The 8,998-nt window shown below is 39.1% G+C and overlaps 1 long non-coding RNA gene across 1 annotated transcript; it reads left to right on the top strand.

The window, feature by feature from the left end:
- The first annotated feature begins 5,650 nt into the window (after positions 1-5,650).
- On the top strand, positions 5,651-8,715 carry LOC134297805 (uncharacterized). The gene is made up of 2 exons (XR_010004676.1): positions 5,651-5,772; positions 8,568-8,715. It is a non-coding gene; the product is annotated as an uncharacterized LOC134297805 (long non-coding RNA).
- The last annotated feature ends 283 nt before the right edge of the window (positions 8,716-8,998 follow it).

Consider the following 8,998-nt stretch of genomic DNA (forward strand, 5'->3'; position numbering starts at 1 on the left):
TTACTTGTTGCTATCTCTAATTTGAAACATATGACCTTATCACATTCCCCCCCCCCCCCCATGACATTTCACCAGCAAGTGTGGCGAAAGAGCAGGTGTGAGGAGGGATTCTGCTGCTCCGCATGCCACTCCAGCATAATGACACTTTCCCCATCACATGGGGGAAGTGTCACCCAAACCGGGCAAAAGTGTGCTGGCTCCATTAGAGCCAGCAGAACACGGGAAGGCTCCTATGTTTGGGCGGAAGCATCAAGAACGCTTATTAATTTTTTAATTTATCATATTAATATCCCTCCTTTCTCACACCGGTGGAGATTCAAGGCGGCCTCTGCCAGAAGTCACCTTATGTTGTGTGATGGCAGGCATAGGGCTCCATCACCGAAGCAGGCTGGAAGCATCCTAGGAGACTTGATTTGGTCAATGTGCTGAAAATATCAGCTGCAGCAAGATCTTTCTGACATGTCATTTGTTGCCAGCCATTCCGCCAGGTTGCAAATTAAGGCTAGATGCAAGGCCACTCCATTAGATAAATTGTGTCAGTTTGGAGGCAAAATGGCAATTAAGGTTGCGATGCAAAATTCGAGAATTGTTTATTTAATAGCAACCCCTATGATTTCAAGGGCATCCCATGCTGTAAATATTTGGAGGAGAGGAAGAATTAGAAATGTAACTATGCAATCATGCCCAAATAGAATTAAAGCCTTGAATTAGATGTACTCCCAAGTAAATCTATTGGAAATCAGAAAAATAAAGTTTGTTGTGTGTTTTCCGGGCTGTATGGCCATGTTCCAGAAGTATTCTCTCCTGACGTTTCTCCCACATCTATGGCAGGCATCCTCAGAGGTTGTGAGAGAATACTTCTGGAACATGGCCATACAGTCCGGAAAACACACAACAACCCTGTGATTCTGGCCATGAAAGCCTTCAACAACACAAAATAAAGTTTGTTTATTTATTGGATTTATACCCCACCTTTAAATGTGAAATGGGTAAAACTGCACGGTTCACAGTCAGAACGGGGTGGTCTCAGGCTGTTCAGTTCCAGGACTGAATGAGGCTTGGAATTCTGATTTCCATAATCACAGTCCAGCACTCAAGTGGATACCTCTCAGTTGCTGGTTGCTACAGTACACCAGTGGGAGAAATTTTATGACTTGCTAGTTTGCTGGTCATTTTCTCTGAAGTTGGATGCTATACTAAGAAAACTTTATGTTTGATTCAGAAGACTGGTTAGTCATGTGTCTTTCTTTGCAGAAAGCAGTCCTCTATTTGAAGTTATCTGGTATTTGAAGGGTGTCTACCCAAATCCAGTTTTAAAAATAAAGAACAATAAGAAGGGAGGACAAATCCTGGAAGGCAGACTGTCACCTGATCTCAGTATGTCCTCATGATGAACAGTATTATATTTTGTTTAGCTTAGAGCAATTAGTTCTACATTTTCATCCATGCATACAAATTAGGATATGCAAATTTATGCAAAAAAAAAAAAGTTCCACCTGCATCCTCTGTTTAGAGATGTTTTTAATTTTTCTTTTTCTTCGCTTATTTTGGGAAAAAGTGGGTTAATCCAGTTGACTAGTAGGACTGTTCCTACAATTGATCAACTCTGCTTCCACTCTTGAGGTTCATCTACATTATAGAACTGATATAGCTTAACAGTCATAGCTCAATGCTATGGAATTCAGCAAATTGTAATTCACAAGATCTGTAGCCTTCTCTGCCTCAACAAACTACAATTCCAAGGATTCCATAGGACTGAGCTATGGCTGTTAAAGTGGTGTCAGACTTCATTAATTCTATAGTTTAAATACACCCCAGTATTTAACAGAAAGTAAGAAATAGAACACCATGTCATTTTCCAAGCTCTTGTCTTCAAGTCTACAATTTTTAATTTCTCCCCATCTCTTCATTTCATTAGACTGCTGAGAGTCATAGCTAATGAAAGGCATAAAGTACAATAAGATTAACAGATAATCATTGAGGAGTTAGTGCCCCGCACTAGATTGTTGGATTATGAGAGACTATCTAATAAATTTCATAAGACAATGCACTCCTGTAAATCCCAGAGATTAATATAGAGATTGACTGTGAAAGGCCTCAAAAGTATTAAAGTGGCATTTATGCTGGTTAAAAGAGAGACTGGAGTGAGATAGCACAGTGCCTTCCTTGCTGTTATGCAGTATCAATGCAATCTCTCTCTCTCTCTCTCTTTTGCGTTTAGTCGATTAGAGGGGTTTAAAGAGTTTTTTTCCTGTGTAAAGCCTCAAGGTGCAAGAGCGAATGGCTGCATTCATTGACAACTGCTAATATTACATGGAGAGCCTCTTCACACACTGCCATGCACAGCTGCCACTAAGCAGATGTAACATCCACAAACCACATATGAGAATTTGCTTAGAATAATTTATTGCTTTATTCCTCTGCTAATTCTCCAGGCTTATTAGAAACCTTATTGAATTGATTCTGTAGGAGTCATGCAAATGTTGAAATTGAACAAAACAGAAGGCAATGCAAATCCAATATACATTTTTTAAAATCCTCCAACCCAGCATAAAAACACAATTAAGAGCCCAGTAATACACATACAAAGTACAGAAGGTAAAGCAACCACCCCAAAACATGACCTAATAACACCTAAGAACATTACAGTTAAGCTGGTATCTTACAATGTTAACAGTGCAGACTGTCGCTTATACATAAAAGATAGTTATTGTTGCTGCTGTTGTATGTACCTTCAAGTCATTTCTAACTTAACACAATCCTATCACAGAGTTTTGTGGGCTGAGAGTATATGACTTACCAGTGAGTTTCCATGGCTCAGCAAGAATTGCATCCTGGTCTCCAGAGTCGTTCAATGCTCAAACCACTGTACCACACTGGCTCTGTTAAGTGCAACCTAAAAATCCTTATGCAATATTGAACTGTGAAGTGGACTCTCTCTCTCTCTCTCTCTTTCAAAGTCTATATCTCTCTATACATATAATCAATTCACAGCTAACAATATGGATAGGTAGCTGATTAAAAGCTCCCAGATCTACATAGTTGATCTGAACAATTTCACAGAGTTTAGGTATGTACTACAACCTACCCATGTGTGATTTTGTATGGGAATTCTGTGCCCTGAAACACGTAGGGTGCAGATTAAATCAAGATCTCTTTGGTCTTACAATCCACATCACTTCTATTGTCAATGCCCAGCTGAAGGTGACCATAGAGTCACCAGAGAGAACACGTTAAATCAAATCTGCAAAAAGTTAAACCTGCAAACATTCAAAGCTGACTGCATTCTGAAATAGTGCATGACTGGCTGGCACACTGAATAAGAGTTAATCCATATTTTATTGCATGTATATTATTACGAACTTTATGGGACAGTATTAGTCGTTTTGGAAGATGCTTGGTAGCAAACTACATGTCTTATATTTAGAATGTCCCAGTTCAACCTACAGCATCTTAGTTTAAGAAAGTCTAGACTGTAGGTGAAGAGAAAGACTTCTACCCAAGATTTTGAAGAGCTGCTGCCAGTCCTATACAGTGCAGACAAAAATGAACTGGACTAACACTTAATACTGTTTCATGTATTGGAAAAGCCGGTATAGTATAGACTGTTAAGTGTAGACTAGGAGGACCTGGGTTCAATTCCGCACCCAGGAATGAAGTTTACTTGAGTGAGTATAGGACAGGATGAAGTGTAGTAATAATAAATACAGATCATATTTTTGCAAATTATTATAGCTCAGTATCATTGGTTTATTTGTTGGCATCTTCAATATCATAACAACTGCCATCGTCCTCCATCCACTGTTCAGTCTCACTCAACGAGGAGCATGGCAACCTTGACACCCTTCCTCCAAGGCATTCCGCTGGACTCCATTTGTTGGGCCAACCCTCTGACTTTTGTGTCCCATTATAAACTGAATTCAAGATTGTATGTGGACACTGCATTTGGCAGATCAGTCCTTTCCTCCTACCTGGATTAGCCACCACATCTGACCAGGCCTCACTCAGGGGTTAAAACTCCTTCCAGATTGTACAAATGAAAGTCAACAAGTCTTTTCTCTGTATGTTTGACAGATGCTTTATTGACAGTTATTCTCATAATGTTTATACATGAACAATGCAAAGTTCTTCTCATGTTCTGTGCCATTCCATATGGTGCATCTTGTTGCACTAGGTCGTCAGACCATTTCGCCATGACTTGTTTGTACTGAAGCATATCCCTTCCCAACTAAAAGTACCTTCTGCAGTCACAGAAAGAGTTATTGTTCTTTGTATGGCACTTCTCTAATTATTCACCATCATCTGGTGACAAATGTGCTTTTGCACTGCAGTATCTAACACTTTCTATTGCTATGTGCCAATAAACATTACTTTTGGTTTACACACTTCCTGGTTTTTGCTGGACATCCTGCAGCACATTTTGTTATAGTTTTTCAATGAATTTCTCATTGAGTCTCAACCAATTCAACATAGTTTGTGGTAGTCACAAAAATGAAGTTTCTGGAGTGTAACAACTACTTTCAAAGTACATACCACACAATTACACAGGAATAACACTTTCAAAACAGGAACAGAAAAGTTTTCAATTTTGTTACACAGGATTTCTTCACATGATCTAAAATTTGGCAGTGGCAGCAGGTTTTTTGTCCTTTTGCCATGGAGCCCTCCACTCCCATCAAACTCAAAAAAAGTACTTCTGGGGTGGCTCCGTGGTCAAACTGGAAAGAAAACCCTGTCACCAGCAGTGAGCCATGGGAGGCTCCCCAGAAAGATGGGTTGAGCTGGCTTAAACAGTGTGATGTGGAAGGAGGAAGTTGGAACAGTGTGGGTCATGGGGCGACAGGTCCCCACATCCCCTGGACAGGTGCAGCTGTAATTACTGCAATCCGCATCTATAATGGCCGATTCCAGTGGTGCGTGTGGCAAGGTCCATAGTATAATTGTGATCTGTTTGCACAAAGCTGTAATCAGTATCAAAAAAGCGTAATAATTTTGTCTATTTGCATCTGTTAGATTATATTCACCTATTTATTTATTTATTTGCGACATTTCTACCCCACCTTTCTCAACCCTGAAGGGGGCCCAAGGCAGCTTTACATATCAGCAACTTTTTGATGCCTTTTAAAAACAGTGTACAACAAAATAAACATTTAAAATGGAATTATAAAATACAATTAAAAACATTTTAAAACAATACCATCACAATTAATCATGTAATATCTTGATGTAGGAATAGAATTTGGAGAGTCTCTTTTAAGATATTGAAATAGATTTCCCAAGCTTTGTAGAAATGTGAATAGTACACTCCGGTGATCTGTGTTCAAGTCCACCTCTACTATTATAATCAGTGAAGTCAGTATCTATCTACCCATGTCCTCACTGTAGAATCATATTTATCCAGAGATACTGGGCTTCCCTGGTTTCCTAAAGCTTACTCCTGTGTAGGTTTGTATATGATTGCCACTACAGTGTCATTAACTTCACTGGTTTGGTGGGATAGCACGTACAGAATTTTTAATCACCATGCCTTTTTCTGACAAGGACTGAGTTCAAAGTATAGGTGGAAGGAGCCATCACCTATGAGGTTTCAAGCAGTCAATCTTTTTCTCTAATCACTGCATTCCCATTCTGAGAGCGTTCCATTAAGCATCACCCCCTGTGTCCTCTTTTTCTCCTTAAAAAGATAGCTACTGAGTCTGAGACCATGTGGAGATCAAATGGAGTCTCCGCTCCCAGGTGCAGTCATAAGAGTTCATTGCTACAAGCTTGAAGGTAGGTTTCTTGCTTTTAACAAGCAATCTTCATAACTTGCTAATTAAACAATAAGTATAATGAAAAACTGTTAATTGCTTAGTTGCATTTTTATGATCTAATGGGAGTTTTTGATTATAAAGCACTGTTGTGATATGGAGCTTGTAATGACAAGAGGGAAATGAGGCTGATTTATTGGTGTTCAGCTGCAATGTCTTTATTGCCTACCAAATAAAACAGCCACTCTTCTTACTTTACAATGTATTGTTTACACCATCACTCATTTCACCCTATGTCTTGGTTTCTAACAATCTTAAAAGCATGAAGTGCAATAGGAGAGTATGTGAACTGAATACAATAAGAGCCAGTGAAATGAAAGGCACTCATAACGCCAGATTTGATCATTTGAGGCTTATGAATCTGTATGCATTTGGACTCTCTGGCATGAGACCCTTGAATCCTAGTGGTGTATTGTTTTATATAATTCATGCCCTTATTAAACTTCTTTTGTTGAAGAATCGAAGGCATTCATTCAGATTACTCTACTGTGTTTGAGTTGTTTTTCTGCGTAAAAATGTGGGGTTCTTTCCTTGGTGAAGGCAGGAATTAAATATGAAATACGGTTATAAGGGATGGATTGTGCGAGATTATCATTGAAATGAAAGGCCTGTTATAGCCTTTATTCATTCATGGGAGAGGTTTCTGTCTTAGGATGGTGATTTTGAAAGAAACAAATCGTAGACAGAACAATAAGTTTAGAATCTTCAACAGCAGGAACATTTATTAACAAAATGCATCCTTGTACAACCACAGCCTGATCCTTTCTAAACTAATCTAAAAGAAAAAAATGATGTGAAGCAAACATGTTGCAGCATGTCCTCTCTCATCAAAGAGCAGATGGAAAGAGGATGGAGGGGTTTGGTCTGGGCCTGTTCTTTTTCAACAGAGGGCAGTCATTTAATTAACCCCAACTGAACCAATGTTATCTGCTCAAAAAGCTCATGAGACAGCTGGCTGATACAGGAAAGAAAGGAAAGGAAGATGACAGATCCTAGTCCTTCTTTGTCTAAGCCATTGCATCCTTAATGGACAAGATAGCAGGAAGAACAAGTGTAGAAACTGCTTTTTCTTCTCACAAATACATGGGTTGAAATCCTATTGGCTGATGCAGCCAAAACATTCTCCCATAGTCATTTAGTCTCTGGGTGAGGATGAGATGTCTCATCAGCCATGAGGAGATAGAATATATGATTCTCCCATATTTCCAGCATACTTGTGTGTATTTTGCTGGGGATCCAGGAGGAGAATGTCATGTCTCATCTCCTGGGTGCATAACAACTAGATTCTATCTGGACATTTCTCAAGCCACTGATTGACTATTTATTTATTTACCCTATTTATACCCTGCTTTTCTCCACCCAAAAGGGGAATCAAGGCTGCTTACATGTGGCAATTATTCAATGCCGTAATACATATAAAATTAGGCTTAAAATAGATTGGATTAAAAACTAATACATATTAACATTTAGAACATTCAATATTAAAATCACTATGAAGACAAATTCCAGCATGAAAAGGTCAGTTACACTGGGATGGGAGTCACTGTGAAAGAAGATACTGAATATCTACTTGGGCCACAATTTTAAAAAGCATTGTCTTACTGGGCTGTTACAAATGCATAACCTCAAGTTACATATCATGAGTGTTTTGAATTCATAATCCCTACAAAAAACCTAGTTTGGAGAGATGTAGGGATTATAAAAGTCCACCAATCCCCACTCACAAGGCAGCAGTCACTGTAATCAACAGGAATCTGTTTCTTTGTCATTCAGAAAGCAGCCGACTGATGTTTCCATACATGAACACACACACACACACACACACACATACTCATGTGAGTAATTTCTGGCATGATAGGGAATTGTGACAGGGATCCTGCTTCAGTTTGTCATAACAGCAGTTGCTCAGGAGAGGAAGTGAGAATGTCAGCTGCTTCCCCATAATAGGGGAGTAGACCCCCATCCATCATAGCAGATGATGCACAGTGAATGCTTAAGCATTTCTAATTCCCCAACAGGATTCTGGCCCACATAACAGGATATTATGCTTGTGTATATCACCAACAGGATACCAGTTGTAACCTCCACTGATCCACCCTTGATCATCCCTTTTGCCCTAGCAAGCATGATAAACAAAAAGAAAGCTCCTGTGTCACCCAAGTGGGACTTCCACTAATAGAACTCCATCGTAGTTGCAAAAATGTAATTCTACCATCTACGGATTTAGAAAAGGTGAGGTGAATGGTGTTCACAGTTTACGCACATGCAGGTGGCTGGAGAATACTCAAGAGAATATTGAACGTGTAACTAATACTCTCTGGGATTTCATTCCTATGGATAGAAACCTAAAGTGATGTGTTTGATTCTAGACAAAAGCCTTGAATTAACAAAAGTCCCAGTTGCATAAGCAATGCTTCATTTCATGAGCAGAAGTGGGGTTATTTTAAGAAGTTGTATGACAGAAGTGGAACCACTCTTACATCTATCAGGAACTGGTAGAATTTTAAATTGAGTGTATGTGCATGTCACATTTTGGATTTAATTAGGTTTTAAGTTACACTTCTAAACTATCTCCTCATTTGCATCCTCTTATTTTCCCAGCCACACTTCCAAACATGTTTTCTTAACAGTAACCAGAATGTCATAAAGTAGAATAATAAATACAAGTGGGAGAGCTAAGGAAGACAATGTCATTTTTATCGTAACTTGTTTTCTTTTTCTTTACTTTAAGAAGAATGTATTTCCCTTTGGTTGTAGGAGGAAGGTTTGCAGCATGACTGGCTAGAACACCGTAAGCTGCTGTGGAAACTATCAGATTCAGACCTCAAAGGCAATGTTACGGTTTGTTGGTTTGTTCATTTTTTTATCACTGTAATAAAGACTTTTTGAAATGGCTGCTGCTGCATATCGCTGGTTTACCGGTCTACTTTTATGGGTGCCTTGTGACCTCCCAGGTCATGGAATGCTTGTACTAACTGGGCTTTTAAAATTGCTACGAGTTTGTTACTTACTTTCAGAGGTGGCTGAACACTTCATTCTTGATTTCCTAGGGCCATTATATATTCCAGGCTGAAATAATATTAGGATATAGATGTGTGTTAAGTCTCAGGTGCAAAAGGCACTTGCTTGCAGATGGCTATCTATGCTATTGCAAGTAGGATGTGCCATGTTAAAAAATTATAACCAGG

The sequence above is a fragment of the Anolis carolinensis genome, chromosome 3, assembly GCF_035594765.1.
Source record: "Anolis carolinensis isolate JA03-04 chromosome 3, rAnoCar3.1.pri, whole genome shotgun sequence".
Taxonomy (NCBI): Eukaryota; Metazoa; Chordata; class Lepidosauria; order Squamata; family Dactyloidae; genus Anolis; species Anolis carolinensis.